The sequence below is a fragment of the Triticum dicoccoides genome, chromosome 5B (genome assembly GCF_002162155.2).
Source record: "Triticum dicoccoides isolate Atlit2015 ecotype Zavitan chromosome 5B, WEW_v2.0, whole genome shotgun sequence".
Classification (NCBI taxonomy): domain Eukaryota; kingdom Viridiplantae; phylum Streptophyta; class Magnoliopsida; order Poales; family Poaceae; genus Triticum; species Triticum dicoccoides.
In genome coordinates, this window is record NC_041389.1 from 590,051,195 (window position 1) to 590,068,045 (window position 16,851).

A 16,851-nucleotide genomic window follows, 5' to 3' on the forward strand; every position below is an offset into this window, starting at 1 on the left:
ATGGACTATGGAATAAAGGGTGGCAAGAGCCTAAGCTTGGGGATGCCCATGGCACCCCAAGATATTCAAGAATATCCAAAAGCCTAAGCTTGGGGATGCCCCGGGAAGGCATCCCCTCTTTCGTCTTCGTTCATTGGTAAGTTTACTTGGAGCTATATTTTTATTGGCTACATGATATGTGTTTTGCTTGGAGCATCGTGTATTATATTAGTCTTTGCTTTTTAGTTTGCCACAATCATCCTTGCTGTACACACATTTTGGGAGAAGCCTATTTGATTAGAATTTTCTAGAATACTCTATGTGCTTCACTTATATCTTTTGAGCTTGATAGTTTTTGCTCTAGTGCTTCACTTATATCTTTTAGAGCATGGTGGTATCTTAAGTTTGAAGAAATTGCTAGCCTCTCATGCTTCACTTATATTATTTTGAGAGTCTTTTAGAACAACATGGTATTTGCTATTATCATAAAGTTGGTCCTAGAATGATGAGCATCCAAGTTGGGTATAATAAAAAGTATCATAGGAAGTGAATTGGATGCTATGATCAACTTGATACTTGATAATTGTGTTGAGATATGGATGTAGTGATATTAAAGTCATGCTAGTTGGGTGATTATGAATTTAAGGAATGCTTGTGTTGAAGTTAGTAAGTCCCGTAGCATGCACGTATGGTTAAAGTTGTGTAACAAATTTGAAACATGAAGTGTACCTGGCTTGTGCATCCTTTGAGTGGCGGTCGGGGACGAGCGATGGTCTTTTCCTACCAATCTATCCCCCTAGGAGCATGCGCGTAGTACTTGATTTTTGATGACTTCTAAATTTTTGCAATAAGTATATGAGTTCTTTTGACTAATGTTGAGTCCATGGATTATACGCACTTTTACCTTTCCACCATTGCTAGCCTCTTCGGTACCGTGCATTGCCCTTTCTCACCTTGAGGGTTGGTGCAAACTTCGCCGGTGCATCCAAACCCCGTGATACGATACGCTCTATCACACATAAACCTCCCTAAATCTTCCTCAAAACAGCCACCCTACCTACCTATTATGGCATTTCCATAGCCATTCTGAGATATATTGCCATGCAACTTTCCACCGTTCCGTTTATCATCATTATGACATACATTACTTTTGTCATATTGCCATTGCATGATCATGTAGTTGACATCGTATTTTTGGCAAAGCCACCATGCATTATTTTTCATACATGTAACTCTTGATTCATTGCACCATCCCGGTACACCGCCGGAGGCATTCATATAGAGTCATATCTTGTTCTAGTTTTGAGTTGTAATTCATATGTTGTAAACAATAGAAATGTGATGATCATCATTTTTAGAGCATTGCCCAAATAAAAAAAAGAAAGGCCAAAAAAAGGAAGTCCCAAAAAAAAAAGAAAAAAAATGAAAAAAATGAAGAAATAAATAAAAAGGGCAATGCTACTATCTCTTTTTCCGCACTTGTGCTTCAAAGTAGCACCTTGTTATTCATCTAGTGAGTCTCATATATTGTGCTTCAAAGTAGCACCATGTTTTTCAATAGTGAGTCTCATAAGTTGTCTTTTTCATACTAGTGGGAATTTCTTGGCTTGTATATTCCTACAATGGGCTTCCTCAAATGCCCTAGGTCTTCGTGAGCAAGCAAGTTGGATGCACACCCACTAGTTTTCTTTTGTTGAGCATTTATAGCTCTAGTGCATCCGTTGCATGGCAATCCCTACTCCTCATGTTGACATCAATTGATGGGCATCTCCATAGCCCATTGATTATCCTCGTCAATGTGAGACTTTCTCCTTTTTTGTCTTCTCCACACAATCCCCATCATCATATTCTATTCCACCCATAGTGCTATATCCATGGCTCACGCTCATGTATTGCGTGAAGGTTGAAAAAGTTTGAGATTATTTAAGTATGAAACAATTGCTTGGCTTGTCATCGGGGGTATAGAAGTTGGGAACATCTTTTTGTGACGAAAATGAAGCATAGCCTAATTATATGACTTTGTAGGGATGAGCTTTCTTTTGCCATGTTATTTTGAGAAGACATGATTACTTTGATTAGTATGCTTGAAGTGTTACTATTTATTTTATCAATATGAACTTTTATTTTGTATTCATTTGAATCTGAACATTCATGCCATGTTAAACAAAATTACATTATGAATTATGCTAGGTAGCATTCCACATCAAAAATTCTCTTTTTATCATTTACCTACTCGAGGACGAGCAGGAATTAAGCTTGGGGATGCTTGATACGTCTCCAACATATCTATAATTTTTGATTGTTCCATGCTATTATATTACCCCTTTTGGATGTTTATGGGCTTTATTTTACACATTTATATCATTTTTGGGACTAACCTACTAACCGGAGGCCCAGCCCATATTGCTGTTTTTTTTGCCTATTTCAGTATTTCGAAGAAAAGGAATATCAAACGGAGTCCAAACGGAATGAAACCTTTGGGAGCGTGATTTTTGAAACGAACGTGATCCGGAAAGCTTGGAGTGCAATCCAAGAAGCTGCCGAGGACCCCACGAGATAGGGGGCCGCACCCCCCCTGTAGGGCATGCCCCCTGTCTTGTGGGCCCCTCGGGCGACTACCGACGTACTTCTTCCTCCTATATATACCTATGTACCTCGAAAACATCCAGGAGCACCACGAAACACAATTTCCACCGCCTTAACCTTCTGTATCCGCGAGATCTCATCTTGGAGCCTTCGCCGGCACTCTGTCGGAGGGGGAATCAACTACGGAGGGCTTCTACATCAACATCCTTGCCTCTCCGATGAGTTGTGAGTAGTTTTCCACAGACCTACAGGTCCATAGTTATTAACTAGATGGCTTCTTCTCTCTTTTTGGATCTCAATACAATGTTCTCCCCCTCTCTTGTGGAGATCTATTCGATATAATCTCTTTTTGCGGTGTGTTTCTCGAGATCCGATGAATTGTGGGTTTATGATCAGATTTATCTATGGATAATAATTGAATCTTCTCTGAATTCTTTTATGTATGATTGAGTTATCTTTGCAAGTCTCATCGAATTATCAGTTTGGTTTGGCCTACTAGATTGATCTTTCTTGCCATGGGAGAAGTGCTTAGCTTTGGGTTCAATCTTGCTGTGTTCTTACCCAGTGACAGAAAGGGTTGCAAGACACGTATTGTATTGTTGCCATCGAGGATAACAAGATGGGGTTTATATCATATTGCATGAGTTTAGCCCTCTACATCATGTCATCTTGCTTAATGCGTTGCTCTGTTCTTATGAACTTAATACTCTAGATGCAGGCAGGAGTCGGTCGATGTGTGGAGTAAAGTAGTAGATGCAGGCAGGAGTCGGTCTACTTGTTATGGACGTGATGCCTATATACATGATCATGCCTAGATAATCTCATAACTATGCGCTTTTCTATCAATTGCTCGACAGTAATTTGTTCACCCACCATAATACTTATGCTATCTCGAGATAAGCCTCTAGTGAAACCTATGGCCCCCGGGTCTATCTCTTATCATATTTGCTTTCAATCTACTTTATTTGCATCTTTACTTTTTGCATATATATTATAAAATACCAAAAATATATTTATCTTCTCATACTATCTCTATCAGATCTCACTTTCGCAAGTGGCCGTGAAGGGATTGACAACCCCTTTATTGCGTTGGTTGCGAGTTCTCAGTTTGTTTGTGTAGGTGCATGGGACTTTTGAGGAGCCTCCTACTGGATTGATACCTTGGTTCTCAAAACTGAGGGGAAATACTTATGCTACACTTGCTGCATCACCATCTCCTCTTTGGGGAAAACTAACGCTAGCTCAAGACGTAGCACACCTCGATTCCAATCATCCTCTTCCAGACAAGTTGTCAGCTGCGGACCACGAGAAGCTTGCTCCTACCATGGTTAAAGTCAAGGCTCTTTAGGGAACGGATTAAATGGTATTGACTTGGTCCAGTGCTGGGTCGCATGGTGGATCATCCCGTTGAGCCGTCGCTCCGGTTTAATGTGCACCTACACGGGCGAGAAGAAGGATCCACCGCGCCACAGCCTTGACGATTTACCTGATGATGTTGTCAATGATATGACGAAGTCCCTTTTGAATGAAAGCCTAGTAGACTGTGGCAAGGTGGGCTTAAGCCCTTTCTGCAAAGCTAACCCGGCTCCAGGGGTAAGCCGCCAAACTGTATTAATTTACCTTCATCCTTGATGTTTTGTCTTTTACTCAAACCTTTGTTGATTTTCACAGGCTGATGAAATTTTTTGGAAGAAAAAGTGTGATCATGAGGCTTCAAAGACAGCCAGGAATGCCAAGAAAGCCGCCAGGAGAGCCGCCGCCAAGAAAAGAGGAAATAAGCCCAGTGCTTTTGAATTGCTTCAACTGGAGGACTCCTCTGAGTCGGAGGTAGCCCTCGACTCTCTTGGCTCCTTTTTCAATCACCTTATTGACACTGATTATCATTAGGCTGACATGAGAACGAGTCAGTGAGTAGAAGAAGAGGTAAATATTAGTTCCTCCGACTCCGAGCCTTTGCCAAGACAAAAAATCCGAAGAGTAACCCGGAAAGTAAGATTTTCGCATCCCTTAGCTTATCAGGAACCTCACTTTATTTTGAAGCAACAGATTCATGAGAGCTGGAGGCAGACCCGGACTAGCAAGGATGCAGAGCTCTCCTCTGGCTTACCAAATACACCCAGGAAGCGCCGTAATGAGGTCACCTCTGACTTAAATTCTTTTTATCCTTTTGGCGGGTCTCACTCGTCAACCACTCAACTATTCCGATTCAAATTATGAGGAAACTTCACATTCTTCTAGTGATTCAATCCAGTCCAATATGCCGGCTTTCAAGACCGCTCGAGGGTAATGACGATTTACTTATCCTGTTCTCATTATAATCCTTTATTCTTATACTAATATTTTCTTACTTATGAAGTGGAAAAGCAAAGCCCAGCAAGAGGGTGAAGAGAAACAAGCCGATTGAAGAGCCGGCCATCAATGAGCCGGAGCTCCAACCCTGAGCGCCTGAGGCCTCTGTTCCCGAGCCGCCACTTGAGCCGGCTCATGATATGCCAACAATGACTGCTGACCCACCTGTCGATCAAGCCGCCAATGGCTCTGTAAATCTTGAAGCTTCAAGCCCGGCTAAGACAGCCGACCCACAAGATGTTGATGTGGAAATCACCAAGACCGGCTATACTGAGCCGGGGAGACCTACTGTGCTAGCTAAGTGTCCTGCCCAGGAGGAGCACATTGAACACTGTAAAGTCATATTTGATGTTGCTGACTATACTCAATTGAGCATCGGCGAAGTTTTCTTTGGTTATCTTAGCCAAGTGCACAGCAGCCATGATCTTGAAGTTGACATGGTGAAGCAAATACACCAGAAATTTGAGGTATGATTTTTTCCCTTTATTGAATTCTCCTTACTATGCCATCCCCCAAGTCTACTTCTTATGATGAATATGTTGTAGACTTAGAACAAACTTAAGAACATCGGTAATATCCTTTGGTAAAACCTTTAAAAATTCGGCTTAAACCGTATTCCCCAAGGGCCGGTTTAATCAACATGAATGAGCCGGCCCTTCATATGCTTGTGTAGAAGATAGTATTTGTGTAACTTTTAACAGCAATATGCATTAGTCCCCAAGTGCCAAGTACTCTTGCTTGGAAAGTGCTTGGGACTTTTACTCTCATAAGTCGCCACTTAGACAAAAACTTCCGGTAGACATTAGCCCCCAAGTGCCAAGTGTTGTTGCTTGCAAAAGGCTTGTGACTTAGTATTGCATGCTAATATTAATGATTTTGATCCGGTATTTGTACAGACCACCACTGCTCAACTTCAATCTGAGCTGTCTGAAGCAAAGAACAGCTTGGAGTTGCAGGAGACTGAAACCCAGAGGGCAAACTCCAAATTTGAATTCAGTGTGTCTGAACAAGAGAAACTGAAAGTTGAGTTTGAAGTTGAGAAAAAGGCCTGGGCTGAAGAGAATATTGCCTTAACCCATCGAGCTAAAAAAGCAGAGGAGGCTCTTGAAGAGGTGACCACTGAATTGTCTGGCTTAAAATGCCATGTGTCTCAGATGGTCTCAGCAATCTTTAGTAAGCCGCCCTACAAGTGTCAAGTGTTGAATCTTTCTGGTGATCTTATGAATTGTCGTTAACTCATCTGCTATTGCTATGCAGGCCCCAGGAGCACCAACCTCAATCAGGACATGCTGGTGAAGCTGAAGGCGGTTTACACACTCGTAGAACAACTTTACACTAGAGCTCAGCGTGCCTTAGCCACAGTTGCCCTGTCAAATGAAGCCCCCACACTCCTGGTTGATGTGCTAAAGAAGCTTTCTATGCTTCCCTAGCGGTTCAATGAATTAAAATGGTCATTTGCGAGAGCCGTAGCCATGGCTGCCTTCAGCAGGGCCAAAGAATGGCTTCTGGAGTTAGACCCGGCCGACATTGCCATTGGGTATCCAAGCCTTAAGGAAGATGGCACTTCATTTGAACAGGAGGACTTCGCCGCTTGTGTGAAGGAAATACGCCATGTGGCCACCTTGATTGCCGATGAAACGGACCTCACCAAGTACCATCCGACTTATGATGCGGGAAATCAGAGGATGCAGACGCCGCATTATAAAGTGACATGCCTGACCCCCCAATCCATAAGCATACCTTCGCCCCTGAAGTTGACCCATCTAGGCTAATTGATGATGAAGGTGAATTTGAAGCTTTGAATGGCATTGACTGGTCATCATCAACCTTCCAGGACAGGGAACAGGGCAAAGACGCGGAGAGGGTTGATCCAGAAGCTTCAGGCCAACAAGAGAACTGATCCGCTGGGCGGCTCATATTTGTAGCCTTCTGAAAAAACAGTTTAATCATTTGGACTCGGGGAGTCATGTAATAGGGTAGAAATGACTTTGCTCTGTCGTGCCATCGTGCACATTTTGGTGCTCAACACTGTTAAGATGTCGTCTTATATTTTCCCTTATTATGCTTATCATCTATTTTCCTTATGCATAAGAAAGTCCTTGAACTATCCTTCACACAGAAATAGGTCATAAGAACCCTTGGCGGTTTACCGCAGGGCGGGTCATAATATCTTACATATGACCACTGCTATGTAAAAAAGGAGTCACAGATAAGCCTGTTATGAATCATAACTATAATATCATACCTTTGATATTGAATTTGCACTGCCGGTTTATGTGACATGCAAAGTAAGTGTCAGGAATATACCCTGTGGTGTAACCCGCCGGATGTATGACCCGGCTAGAGCTTGGCGACTCACAGGCGATCCGCCCGGACTTGGCAGTTTACGGGCAACCCGCCTGAACATTGCGACTCACTGGTGACCCGGCGGGCGGGTCAGACGGATGACAAGGCCCAAGACCCAGAAGGCCGGCTCATGCTATGGTGGGCCAATTTACGAGGAAAGACATAAGGAGTTTTCCCCTAAGGGGGCAGACTAGGACTCCACTTGTAATAGAGTAATCCTAATACTAGTCATGTAACCCGCCCCTTCAACTTATATAAGGAGGGGCAGGGCACCCCAAGAGAGGGCAAGAAAATAATCATTAAGGCTAGACACAACAAAGGGGAGCCGGCTTATGCGGAGTCTCCCTCATGAGCATAATGAGACCTAGCCACAAACAACATGTAGAGCTTTTACTGGATGATGTTTCCTGGGGCCCGAAGCTGTCTAAATCCTTGTCTTGTGTGTTGCGTCTCTCGTCCCGATCAACCCCTCTCAAGCTACCACATAGATGCGTTGGCCTCACGACTAAGTCCTCACACTAGGACATCTACCGTGACAATTCCACAATAGTTGGCGCCTATCATGGGGCCTGCGCATGGTGGTGTTGAGTTCTTGGAGGGAGCTCATTAGGGTTCAAGAAGCTCACGATTGACTAGATGAAGAAGAGCGAGACGACAATAGTGCGGGATGACCTAGCCTGAGCAAACTTGGATAAAGTTGGCAGATTCATTGTTTGACGATCAGATTCGTTTAATCCACCAGCCGCGAGTTTTACAATCAGTCGGATGTGTTTTTGCAAGTCGCCGAGTTCACGCTAGGATTTATGTCGACTTGATCTCGCAAGAAGTCAAGATCGGTCCGAGTTCAAGAAAAGTTAGGGTTACGGTCCATTCACTGCTACGGTCCCGCGATTCGTCTGATCACTTTTTTGATCCGCCGAGATTGACTGAAGTTTTTCCTCTGAAGCCAGCTTACTACAACAGTCCGCCGAGCCTGTTAGGGATTTTCAAAATCAGCTGCCGAGTCCGATTACTATACTTCAAGCATCTGTCCGATCTGCCGTTTGTCGCTGTTGTCCATATATGTTTCAAGTTCCGAGGGCACCAACAGATTCATTGGTTGTTATGGCCATCCAGTGGAACCACCAAGTGCTACTAGTTCTTTGGAAACTCAATCAATGAGTAGTATGAGCTGAACCGGGAAGGTAATAAAAGAAAGGAAGGTCATAGGCGAACGACTCAATCAATTGGCAGCAGCAGCGCTGGCCGAGTGCCCTGGTTTTTCACCCTGTGTCGCGCCATTTCTACTGTGGCCGCCTCCGAGCGCCCTCGCTTCCTCTGTCAGGCCACTGCTCTGCTTTTGAGCCGCCGGCCGCTGTCGCCTTGCTTTGAGGCAGTTTAGCTCCACCCGGCTACCTCCGACGCCGTGGCATGCTGGCCCTGCTATTTCAAGCCGCCTTCGACTCTGACACGAGCCGCCGTCGCTGATCGTTTCTACCACCGCGCATAAGCAGGGCAGCTAGGCTGTTTACTCCCTCCGGGTCACTGGCGGGGATGCATGACTAGCAATGGATAGACCGAAGACTATTCTAGAGGAGACATATACATCCGTTCCCACGTGAGATTGAGGAAGGATAAAAGCAAAAAAGAGGGGAATCACATGATGAAGGATCCAATCTGTACTGACAGATAGCAATACTAATAGTCAAAAGATCAACCAAAGGATTAAATTACCACACAGATCGCAAGGTTAATGGTGAAGGTTTCTTCAAAGTTGCTCGGACAGATCAAATCTCTAGTTTCCAGGGACACAATTTTCTGATTGAGGCCGACCTAGGCGGCACTGTAGCCTTGAAAAATCCGTTTGCACACACGCCTGGTTTAATACAGAAACCATCAGCATACTTCAGAAATGAAGGCTGCTCCTGCATCCGCTCTGCAGTGAAATATGCGAAGAACACGCACAGAAATCGCCTCATTCCAAGTGGGCTCTGCCGCGAGTCGCCGTTGCATTTATGACTCTGCGCAAGCCGCCTCCGTCTAGGCATCTCCTCGCGTGGTTGGATGCGGCCTCGCCCAGCATCACCCACGGTCCCATTTAAGCCACTGCCCTTGGAGCCACGCGTCGGAGCTACCGGAGTCTGTCACCAACCACCACTTCTTAACCGCTGTCGGTGTCAAAACCGGCGGATCTCGGGTAGGGGGTCCCGATCTGTGCGTCTTAGGCTGATGGTAACAGGAAGCAAGGGACACAATGTTTACCCAGGTTTCGGCCCTCTCGATGGAGGTAAAACCCTACTTCCTGTTTGATTAATATTGAAGATATGTGGAATACAAGAGTAGATCTACCACAAGATCGTAGAGGCTAAACCCTAAGAGCTAGCCTATGATGGTATGATTGTAATTGTGATCGGCCTTCTAAGGACCATGCTCTCCGGTTTATATAGACACCGGAGAGCTAGGGTTTACATGGAGTCGGTTTACAAGGAGGAAACATAATATCCGGATCGCCAAGCTTGTCTTCCACGCAAAGGAGAGTCCCGTCCGGACACGAGCCGAAGTCTTGAGTCTTGATCTTGACGCTTCTATAGTCCGTACGATGAATACAGTCCGGCTGTCCGGATACCCCCTTATCCAGGACTCCCTCAGTAGCCCCTGAACCAGGCTTCAATGATGATGAGTACGACGCGCAGTCGGCATTGAAAGGCGGGTTCCTCCTCCAAATACTCCAAGGTTCCCATCACGACGAATAGTGTCCAGCGTCTTCATCAATGTTATACTCCTCGGCTTCTGTGTATCAATAATGACCATTTCCACATGTCGAACGAATGTGAGGAGTCGAGGCATTTTTGCATTTGCCACCCTTGGTCCTTCTGGCTAGCCGCCTATTTGAAGAGACGGGGATTCCCAGATCCAAACCCCACTCTCCCTCCTCGAGCAAGCATCCAATAGGGCGCCCGGAAAAAACCATTCCAGCATAGCCGGTTGTTGCAACTCTTCTGCTCGCTCCCCTTGCCCCAAGCCGGGATACTGGGGAGAGTGTTCAGTTTCTCATAGCCGCTTGATAAAGTTGCAAACCCAAGGGCTCCTCCCGCCGGCATTCATGGTCCCTGTGCGAGGCGGAGTGGCCACCTATAATGGCGGAGAACAAGCGGAGAGATCCACCAATCCATCTCCAAAGGAGCGAATATGCTTAATTCCGCATCTGTTAAGGGGCGTCGGGTTTCCTATTCGTCCATTCCTTCGCGGGCTTCTAGAGTTCTACGGCCTCCAGCTGCACAATCTTACCCCAGCCTCCATACTACATATAGCAGGGTACGTCGCCCTTTGCGAGCTATTTCTAGGCTGTGAGGCTTATTTCGGATTGTGGAAGAAGTTGTTCTGCCTTATCCCCCGCAACCAGGGAGAATCCCTATGTCAAGTGGGCGGGGCCGAAGTATGGCGTATTGCTGAGACCGGATACCTGTCCGGTACTCCCAAGAAGGCTCCAGACAACTGGGCTACAGAGTGGTTTTATATTGACGACGCTCCTCTTCCGGATCCAATCCGGACGGGACTCCCCAAGTTTAGTAACTCTCCACCGAGGGCGTGTCTAAGGTGGCGCCCCCGAGGCCCTCAAGAAGAGGATTCCAGGGAGGTACATTTCCTAATGAACATGATAAAGTTACTGGCCAAATCTGGACTGACGATAGTCGAGGTGATGGCAATATGTATAATGCGGGGAGTGCAGCCGCTTCAATATCGGAACAATCCCATGTGGCACTACAACGGGATAGACGATGCCACCCGCTACGGCCGTAAGGGTTCGGACTCCCCCACCGCTCTTGCAAGGATACTGTCCGACCTATAGAAAGGAGAAGAGGAGGAATTCCTCCATATCAAACCGCGAAACGGATTCTCCATGTACAATGCCCCAAACTAGGTAAGTCGTTATTTATTTTATCGCTTCACTCATTGTGGCGTTTTGTTGCTAAAGTTCACCTGCGTCGATATTTCCAAGCAGGAACTGAGGAGGGACGTGGAAGCAATCACCAGCCCTTCTCCGCAGCCAGAGGACCCCGAAAGGGCCCTGGATCCAGGACTCGAAGAAGACCCAGATGCGGCCGTGGAGCTTGTCGACGGGATATTTTATCGGGCAAGCCGTGACGGTGCCCTAGTGGATATTACCGCCGATTATCCCGGACTGTTACCTTCGTCGCGTGTAAGCCAAGCCGAAAACTCGATCCTCCAAAGAGAATTCTTTCCTGATGTCACACCTTATCCCTGATATGTCGTGCTTTTGCAGAAGCGACGTTCGGAGCGTAGAGCCGAGCCCCTAGGGACCCGTCAGCCACAGCCGTCCGGATTGGGGAGGCTCAAGAGGAATGCGATTAGAACCGACACACCTCTACAGAGGTAAGAAAACAACCTGTCATGCAATTTTGTTGTCGTTTGAAGCATAACAGCGCCCTTCGTACATTTCGGCAGGAAAAGGAGTATCCGGACTGTATCCGAAGATCCTGCCAACCACGCCTCCACTAGTCGGGCTCCAAGACCAACTTCGAGAGAGGAGGCGGACGTAGGGACGACGCCGCATAGTCCTCCGAAAGAGGACGCAAATATGCTCTCCGCCACCAATTCAGAGGTAGAGAGCGCCATGGATCATCGGCGTCGACGGGCCGTGCTTCGCAACAACATCTTCTCCGAAGAGGCGTTTAATGCCTTTAATTCGGGAGACGCATACATCCGAGCTTCTCAAAGCGGACTCCCCCGGGCGACAGTCCAGTATACCAAAGATATATGGGTAAGAAAGCTTGATGAGCATGTATATAGTAGTAGCCCCCGAGACTTGAAACGGTTGAAACAACAGTTTTAAGTATCAATTCCTGTGAGGTTCTTGTTGATAAGAATGACAAATTGGCTCGGGAGCTAGAGGAGTGCAAGACTCAACTGAGGGCCACAGTTTCCAAGCTAGAGGAATCTCAGAAGGCCTCATGTGGTAATATTTATCTGAATTATATGAAAATGCACCAGTTGGCAACCGGCTAGTATGACAAATTTAACAGAGAGTTATGTAGACAACCCCGGAGTAAATCCGGAGGGCGGCGGGGAGGACGAGTCGCATCTCCAGAGGCAACTAAAGGCCGGTGAGTGCATCCTGACGCAAGTGAAGCAGGATAAGAACATGCTCCAAGATGCCAATGTCCGGCTGGACGTGGAATTGAAAGACGTCCGTGCACAGCTGGTGGACTCCATGAAGGAGAACAAAAGGCTTCGCCGCGGCATTTATCGTAAGTGCCTAAACGAACAGTAGAATTGTTCGGCGAGGAAGCATATTGAAAAGTTTATGTTTGCAGGAATGCTGACGGGTTGCCTTGAGGAGGAGATGCCCGCATCTGCAGGTGATTTACCGCAGGACCTCTCACAACTACAGGAGCGAGCTCGGCAGGTGATGCAGGGCATTGCGTGATCTTTGTGGCCATCAAGCTCCCTGCCAAAGGGCATGGGGGGCTTGTGGACATGCTTTAGGGAGCACGGCAACGCTTCCGTTTGTGGAAGATATCCGCCTGCCGGCAAGGTGCAATAGAAGCATGGGCAATGGTGAAGACGCGTTACACCAAGCTGGACCCGAACCATATGGCCGAAGTTGGACCGGCCGGGCCAGATGGGCAAGAAATTCCCGTGAATCTGGTATATGACCAGGTGGCGTTAGCCGCAAAGTATTCTCCACAGGATTGTAAGTTAGATAGCATGTTGGATGGTATAAAGGATGAATATAATTAGTCCAAATGACTGTGTAATTTGATGGACATAAGTGGCCCCTAGCCGGATTTAAAATCATTTGTTGTGGCAGACCTTTTCGCTTCAGCCCCCGGATCCTAAAGTCCGGGGTGTGTCCGAATACCCGCCCGGTTATATAAAACCGGAGTATGCGTGGAGACCAGGCGTAGGGGTCATAAGTGCTTGAACAGACAAGTACCCAACTAGTTATGTTATATTGCATGGTTAGCAAGAAACATCTTCCAGGGAGAATAGTTCCGTTAAGGGTTCCTTTCCCTGGGTAAGCATGTGTCAAGGCACATGTCCGGACTGCGAACCAAAGCACAGGATACAAAACTTCTGGGGATTAATGTTATAATAAACGAAGACATCTTTTGTTCACCGACTGAATATTCTCTTAAGGAAACTAGCTTTCGGCTTCACCCAGTCTGAGGTACACATCCGGCTCAACCGGCAGTAACAATCGCAGAGGTGCTCCCCTTATGCCCTAGCCGAATTAACGGGAACGTAGGGCATAAACACAGGAGCCAGGAAACCCAGCTTGGCCACGTCTTAAGTCATATCGATGCACATAATGGTGAAGAAAAGGCACACATAGAAAAAGAAACGCATGTGTGATGGGCAAGAAGCCCTTAAAGTAATTTATATTAAGCTTCCGTATAGGAAGCCCCCAGGTAAAGTTTACACACATAGTGCGGCCGGAGTAATCCGGGAATCCGCACTGTATGAAATACTTGTGTGAAAAGAAAGAGACCGAGAAAGGAAAAAGGGAGGGAGCATAATTGAAAAAGGAGGGTTAAGGAGACGAACACTAAGTTCGGCACTAGGCGTAGAATCTCCGGAGTCTGGCCGCGTTCCACGGGTTTGGCTCGAGTCTATTATCGGATGCATTACGTAGGCGGTATACTCCTCCAGTGAGAACTTTGTCGATGATGAAGGGGCCTTCCCCCTTGGGTTTGAGCTTGTCCTTCTTCTTCTCTGGTAAGCGTAGAACGAGTTCGCCAATATTATAAGTTTTGGCCCGCACTTCTCTGCTTTGGTATCGTCGAGCCTATTGCTGATAGAATGCGGAACGGGCCTTAGCGACATCGCGCTCCTCCTCGAGGGCATCCAAATTATCCTACCGATCTAACTCGGCTTCCTTCTCGTCGTACATGCGTACGCGTGGTGAATCATGTATTATGTCGCATGGTAGTACTACTTCCGCGCCGTACACCATAAAAAAGGGGGGTGTATCCGGTGGTGCGATTCGGCGTGGTCCGCAGCCCCCAGAGTACGGAGTCAAGCTCCTTAACCACTGAGTATCCGACTCTATCAAGGATCGCACTAGTCTGGGTTTGATGCCGCTCATGATAAGACCGTTTGCCCGTTCGACCTGGCCATTTGTTTGAGGATGGTAGACGGAAGCATAGTCGAGCTTGATGCCCATTTTGCGGCACCAAGATTTCACCTCATCGGCCGTGAAATTCGAGCCATTATCGGTGATGATGCTGTGGGGGACACCGTATCGGTGTACGACCCCAGATATAAAGTCTATAACTGGTCCGGATTCGGTCGTTTTTATTGGTTTGGCTTCTATCAATTTGGAGAACTTGTCAACCATGACCAATAAGTATTTTTTTCTTATGGCTTCCCCCTTTAAGGGGTCCAACCATATCCAACCCCCAGACCATGAAGGGCCAAGTTATGGGGATTGTTTGGAGAGCGGTAGGGGGCATATGGCTCTGATTGGCGAAGAGCTGGCAACCAACACAGTGTTGGACAAGGTCCCGTGCGTCTGCTCGGGCCGTCGGCCAATAGAAACCTGTACGGAAGGCCTTGCTAACTAGTGCTCGAGCCACAGCATGGTGCTCGCCCAGTCCGGAGTGGATTTCAGCCAAGAGCTGCCGCCCTTCCTCTTCGGAGATGCACCTTTGGAGCACTTCGGTAGTACTTTTCTTATAGAGTTCTCCTTCATGGACTTTGTAAGCTTTAGAGCGCCGGACAATGCAGCGTGCTTCATTTTGGTCTTCAGGAAGCTCCTGCCTATTTAGATAGGCCAAGAAAGGCTCGGTCCATGAGGCGATGACAGCCATTATTTCGTGGGCTGACGATGTTATTTCGGTGGTAGAACCTCCAACTATGTCTGATAGTTCGGAATCTGGGGATGTATTCGGATCCATGCTGGTATTGCCGGACTCCCCTTCCCATACCACAGATGGCTTGAACAGCCTTTCCAGGAATATGTTAGGTGGGACGGGGTCGTGTTTAGCGCCGATACATGCAAGGACATCTGCCGCTTGATTGTTTTCTCGAGCCACATGGTGGAATTCGAGCCCCTCGAACCGAGCTGACATTTTAAGCACGACATTGCGATATGCCGCCATTTTCAGATCCTTGGCATCAAAAGTCTCCATTTATTTGTGATATTCCGAGGTTTGAGTCCCGCGCACCTCTAGGCATTGAATGCCCATAGATACTGCCATCCGGAGACCGTGCAACAGAGCCTCGTATTTGGCTGCATTGTTGGAGTCTGTGTATAATATTTAGAGGACGTACTGGACCGTGTCCCCGGTGGGACAAGTCAGGACTACACCTGCTCCCAATCCGGCCAGCATTTTAGAGCCGTCAAAGTGCATGATCCAGTTAGAGTATGCACCGTACTCTTTAGGGAGTTCGTCTTCCGTCCATTCAGCGATGAAGTCGGATAATACTTGCGACTTGATAGCCCGCCGAGGCTTGTACTTTATGTCAAATGGAAGGAGTTCGATGGCCCATTTAGCAATCCGTCCCGTGGCATCGCGGTTATTTATTATATCATTGAGTGGTACTTCGGAGGCCACCGTAATCGAACACTCCTGAAAGTAGTGTCGTAGCTTTTGGGATGCCATGAAGACTGCGTATGCAATTTTTTGATAGTGTGGGTATCGGGATTTGCATGGGGTGAGGACCGTGGATACGTAATAAACCGGCTTTTGTAGCGTGAATTTGTATCCGTCAACCTCTCGTTTTGTCACGACGGGTTTTTCAATAAAAAATTTATTAAGAAAACCATTCTTTAAATCCCAGTATAGGAAAAGTCATCCTTTCTGGTAGACAAATGCTTGATAAACAAAGAACCAGTAGCATCAAATATATTACAGGGTTGATCTGAGGTTGCTCAACAATTTATTACAGACTCGCCAATATATTACATATGGGCGGTTATGACACAGGGATGGAGTGGCATGCTACTAGCTCGAGGGAAAAGTGGTGGTGGATGACTTGACTTCTACTGGCGGTACATCGAGCGTCGAGGTGAGGCTCGATGAATTTATTCGGGGTTGCGGAAGCGGATAATACAATGACCAAGACAGGATCGCACGGGACTGACTGGGACTCCTCTAGGCGTCGGACTCGCTATCAAACTCTTCATCCATGAGATTGCCTTCGTCAGCATTTGGCCGAATCAACAAGCCAGGTGAGTACTTGGAAGTAATCGCAAGATAGTTCGGACAAAAGATATAATCAATGAATGCATGAATGCGACATGAATAAAGGATGATGCTCATGTAACAATGGTAAGATTTGCAGGACTTGATAAATAAAATAAATAGCTGAAAGAAAACCGATCGGGTGTCTGGAGCGACGCCTCGAAAGGTAAATAAATAAAATGCAGGCCGCAGTCGGGCGTCTAAGCGACACCACATAAAGGGCTTAAAATAAATGCCACAGTCGGACGTCTGGGCGACATCACATAAAGGGCTTTAAAAGAAATACCACAGTCGGACGTCTGGGCGACATCCCGTAAAGGGCTTTAAAAGAAATGCAACAGTCGGACGTCTGGGCGACATCACATAAAAGGGCTTTAAAAGAAATGCCACAGTCGGACGT